We start from the raw sequence: 6,000 nt of genomic DNA on the forward strand, positions 1-6,000 counted from the left end.
GTACTGTGTAATTTCTATTTGCCCTCCTCTGTAAAATTCTTTTTCAGATGGTGAAATTACATTTTTATGACTTTAGCTTAATTTGGATTCAGTTCAGTTCAGATTTTGAAAATGAGAAATTAATCCTGTACTGAGCTAAAACTTGGATTGCTAGAATGGCTGATCATTGCATCTCCCCATAGCCTGCAAATTTTTTGAGAATCCCATTAGATTTTATTCAGGAGTCCCTTACCAGCCAAATGTATTGTTTCCATGGATACAATTAATGGGGAAAGCAATTTTATAAGACTGATGTAAAAAATGAGCACTTCATCAGCCCCCCTGCTGGTCGCATTTAGAGACTGGAGGAAGGAAGTCGGCTCTTGAGGGGCTGGCACAAGGTCTGTGGTATAAAGGGGGCAAAACAATGAAAGCAGAAGTCAGAAGTGTCTTTTTAAGCATAAGGAATTACCACTGAAGACTTTATTAGGAACTGTAAAATACCACTAAATTGTGACACCTTTTCACACACCTTCTATTTACAGAATCCATTCTGTGACAGCCTTAAAAAAATAAAATAAAAAAATAAAATTCCTTAAAAATACACCCTTTCTTTAATTGCTGAAACAGGTTTTACGGTATTTAGTGCAAGACAGATAGACCCAAGAAAGAATGAAAACCTTGATGAAATGAAGGACTCACTTAGTAGCTCTTAACTGTCATTAATTTCTATCACAATATTTAAGTTTTAGGTAATTATGACTCAATCATCAAAATTTCTTTTGATTAGTATTTTTATTTATTCTTTGAAAGATATGCAATGAAGTGAAATCAATACCACCTCATCTCATTTTCCAAAATATCAAAGTGAAAATAATGGAACCACAATATAATTTCCTAAGCATCAACGAATGCTTTTATTCCACTGCCCTAAGCCCAGAGCAGAAATTTAAATTGACTTTTTGACAAATCAGAGCCCTACTGTACAATGGTTATATAATGTTTGAGTAACTATTAAGAAGTATTTTTAAAGTCTACTGCAATTTGGGGAAGAAATAAGGCTGGAATAATTGTGTTTTCAGTTTAATATCACCATGCAGTTTGTGACAAAAATGCTCTTTTTCTGTTTTCCTGTGACTGGAAATAGGGGATAGGCCAACTTAAAAAAAAGTATAGTGTGAACAAATACATTTAAGGGTGAATGAATTCAGTTTAATTGCACACAAGCAAATTCATTTAATAAACTATTTGTTTATATTTTCTGCAGTACAGCTATCTGGTTTTTTTTTTCTTTTTTTTTGAGATTGTTTTGAAAGGGGGCTGTTAGAAAGATGCTTTCCCCTGTAGAGGGCAGTCTGCCTCTACAAAATACACACAACCCCACAGCATTTAAGCATAGAGACCAAGTATGTAAAATTATGTTTTAAGCTGCGAATGTAAATAATTCTTTTTGTTTTGGGATAAGGCTATAAAAAATCTTCTATAGTAGGAAAATATAGATTGTGTGTAGTTCTATGTGTGTATTTCCCTCTTGTCCTTATATGTATTGTCTTGTTGACCAGTTTTTTTTTTTTTTCTTTTTTAAGATTGAAGGCATTTTTGAGTAAGTATTGAGTAAGGGAGATTACAAATAAGGTCCCAAACGGAGGGGGAAACAGTAATCAGAGTAAGAGAAATATCAGGCTGAATTGTAGATTAAAAATGTATTTGTATTAAGAATTTGAGGGCCTACAAATTACACCACAGAGAAAGTAAAACATGCCACCTGATATATATTTTTTTAAATACAGAAATTAATTTCAGTTTAAAGAGGTTTCTCTCTGCAGCTTGAGATATTTAATCTGAAAAGTGTGAGAAAATAGGTATTTCTTTCTGTAATATTTCTCTCCTGTTTGATGTACGTCTCTGTCTGAGAGAGGAATGGATTAAATAGAGGCAGCTCTTCCAGAGGAGAATCAGAACCTTTCGAGAAGAGGTGCTGATAGGCATGTAACTGATGCACAGATAAATACAAGACAACAGAATTCCCAAACAGTTTAATTGCAGATTTTCTGGACTTTCAAGGGGGAGGGGAACACTTTCTGCTGACCAGGAGAAAAGTGCCTAGAGATATTGTGAAGCCTTAGTTTAAGGGTGTGTGAGAAATGACCAAGCTGCACATGATCATTTCCATAAATGATCTTCAATGGGCAAAATAAGCTGCCTTTCTAGTGTAGAAATTCATAAACACTGAAAAAAATTACATGGATTTTGTTTATTGAAAATCTTGAAAAAGGGTTATATAAAAGACCCCTTAAAAACACAATAACTAATAGAGGGAAAAATGCTAAGCAACTTATGTCTTGGGAATATTACAGAAATCTGCAGCTCACACCGATTTTCACATCGTGAATGCAAGTTGTGGAAATACCTTTGAGAATATCTCTTTTGCTGTTCGCCTGCCTATTTACTTGCCAGGATTTTCTCAGTTCCTTTTCTAAAGCCGCTTGAAAATGTGATTTCTTGTCAAGACGCTTTTAAAGTGCAATTTATTTATTCACTTCTCACCACATATGTTTTTATTAATGTGTAATTATTGTATAGCAAGATAACGCCAGCACAAAATACATTGTCTCTAAATGAAAAGGAGAGACTGTAAGTGGTTTAATTTTGGAAACTTATACTTTTGGAGCCGGCTCTCAAAGCATGCAGCTTTGTAGTCTGTGGTTTATGATGGCTGCGGGCGAGCCAGGTGGAGCAAAAGCTGCAAAATGGCAGGACAGTGACCATCAGGGAAGAGCATGAGGAGTCCTGTCAGTTTCCAGTGTGAAGTGTCATCAGGTTCCATAGCATGATGTGATCTATCTTGTTAGCCCATTCTGAACTATTTTGAAAATATAAATTATAAACCTTTCAAAATTTAAAACAGGGAGATTCAGAACTGCCTGGGTTGTCATTCGGATGTTTATTTTGCTGCCATGAATTTTATATCAGGAAGTTTATTTTAATCAAGTGGCCCATTCTACACCATATTGATATTGCATGTACAATTATGGTTGTTAGTTTCAACCATTTAGAAAGAATTTTATTTTAGCAAGTTTATTATGATCAAATATTCTATTCTCTTATATTGACATTGTTCTATCCTATCATAGTTGCCAAGATCAATCACATATACTTCTTTTCCAAAACTATAGAGCAAGTATAAAAGGTTTGCATACATCAAACTAGCTTATCTTTGAGGGGTATTTTGCCCTGTGCTATCATAAACAGTTGGATATTGCTTATGCCCTCTAACCCTAACTTCAGAAGTTATGTTACATCCTTTTTGTTTTAAATTAACACTGCATAAAGCTCTTTAAATATTAAAAATTAAATAGGATGATGAAATGTACAAAGTATTATTAAGACTTCCAGATAAAGAGTTACAATGTAGGATATCTTGGTTATTTTTCACTAAAAATGGAAGACTTTGAAACTGTGAAATTTGTGTGCATTTTGTGTCACCAAAAGTAATACAGTTGAAGAGAGTGATGCTTTTTCTCTTTGCTCACATAAACATACACACACACACGTACATATATATATATACACACACACATACACACACAAAATGCAGAATACTCATAAGTATGAAAATATGCCTACTTTCTTCCATGGCTACTGAGGGACTTCTAAACAGCTATTTGAAAATTAGTACCCTTGACAAAATATTTTAAGTTTTACAGTCTGTCAAGTTCATTGTACACACTACATAATCCACAGAGTTGGATTTGTCTTGTTCTTCCTGAAACCTCAGGAACAATGCTACAGAGAAAAGTGTGGGTGGTTTTTACATGGCTTGAAAATTTTAAGTAATATTTCAACTTTTATATGTATGTACTTAATGTACTTAAGTGATCTTAATGTCTTGATTTTTTTGAAGTATTGTCTTAGAAATTGAAATATACATTGAAATTATTAAAAAAATATACAACACATATATTTTTTCCTGTCACCTCAAGAAAACTCAGTTCAACTCACTTTCACGTTTGATTTGAAAAGCAGAAGCATTCAGTGCTGTGATTACCCCTGTCTTCAGTCTGCACTGAACAGCATTTCCTTGCCACCTTCCACAAGCGAGTTGCTGGAAAAACCACAGTGGGAACCCTGATTTTTCAGCCATTCTGTATCTTTGCTGCTATTAGACTCTTAATTCTGCTTGAATTTATAATATTTGCATTTGCTCTTATTACACCAAAAGAAATTCCTTGGAATGCATATTCACTTTCTCGCCATTCCTTTCATTTGCAGATGAAAGGCAAATGCAGATTTAAAAAAAAAAATAAATACGATGTGGTTAGGACCATTCATCACACTCCCTGTCTGCTGGGTCTTTGTTTCTGTTTCATGCTGTGTGCATTACATTACATTTCTGAACCTGTTGTGAGTATTTTTTTTTAAGCATTTTTCTTTTGTAGTTTATTAAAATAAAAATATTTTCAGTCAGCAGAAATTCCATTGGTTCTTCTGCAAATCTTGCCCCACAGGCCTTTGTAGGACAAAAACGGATTGTCTTGGGCCTAATTCTGAGCATTGTTTTTTATGAGGAAATCAAAAGTATAATTGTTAAAACCCAGTGTGTCCTTTTATGTCTGAAAAGGAGAATTAAATTGCTGGTGGCAAAGCAACAGGGGATAGAGAGAGAGAGTAGATGTGAGGCAGGCCCTTTGGAATTAGAGATTTGTTGTTGAAAGTAAAGGGAGAGTACACTTCAGCATGTACACAAGTGAGTGTGCATTTGGCAGGTAGATCTTGGAATCTGGTGAGTACAATGCAGTGGAAATGGAAAAGGAATAAATGCATTAAAATAGTCTCTTTGGCCATTCAGTTTGCTCCTGTCAAATTCTTAAAAGTACCTACCAATTTTGGTTCCTTCTGGGGGAAAAAAAATCTATATATTCTTGGGGTTTTTTTTTACCCAGACATTATTCTTGACTACTCTACCTCTTTGACCTATGCTTTCATTTTTAATTTTGACGAGAAATAGCTTGAAAGTTTAGTTTCATTTGTGCTAATTACACTTTCCAAATCTGATGGCTAAAAAGTGTATCAGGATTTGGGATGTGTGGCATAACAGTTCTAGATTCCTAAATTTAATGAAGTTCTAAGACCATCCTCAGAGATCTGTCTTTCATGGGACTATTCAGACAATTTTGAATTTTGCCATATGACACATAGTTTCTCTGCATACTTTAGGGTACATATATAAGACAGAAGATCCTGTGAAAGCACTTCATGTTCCAAGTTTAACTGGGATATAACAAAATAGATTTCAAAAAAGAATTCAGTGCTATGAATCCGGACAAAACCTCGGTGGCGTGCTCTGGTGGACAAATGGTTAAAATATACACTCATTGGAGTATGAAGGCAGTTCTTCTCAGCTGTCAGATAGTTTGACCAGTGTCAGGCTATCCTGACGCGTGCAGCATACCTTCATTGCATCATAAATAAAACAGACAAATTACTTTTTTTTTCCTTCAGGATGAAATAAGCACCATGAGAGGGGAGGGAAGAGGATTAGGGAGGGGGAAGGGGTGACTTGGAGGGTTGGTGGGGAGGCAGCAAAGAATTAGAAGGGAAAAGAAAAAAAGAGAGATCCTTTCAGCTCCTCTATGAATCTCGGAATGGCAGCCGAGAACAATGAGAAAACCAGGCAATTACCTAGAATCCTGTTCCCTTATCCAGACATAGAAAATATATTCTTGCACCAGCCTTCCTTCCATCCCCCACTCCCCACTCGCCTCCTTCCCTTCCCCCAGTCTATCTAATTCAGTTCTTTAGTGGAAAGCCCAGCAGATGTAACAAAGGGGGAAGGGTTTCTGATGATGGACCACTCACTGACTCAAGGGCCCAGCCTTCCCGGTCTGCTGTGGGAAACATTTTTTTTTTTTTTTTTTCATATTCTGTGCCCTTACAGACTCTGGTAACCTCTGAAGCCGCAGCAGTGAAAAACGAGTGGAAAGGTATTTTATATCCTGAACTCTTTTCCTGATTCCCTGA

Source organism: Cervus elaphus, chromosome 4, assembly GCF_910594005.1.
Source record: "Cervus elaphus chromosome 4, mCerEla1.1, whole genome shotgun sequence".
In the NCBI taxonomy this organism is placed as follows: domain Eukaryota; kingdom Metazoa; phylum Chordata; class Mammalia; order Artiodactyla; family Cervidae; genus Cervus; species Cervus elaphus.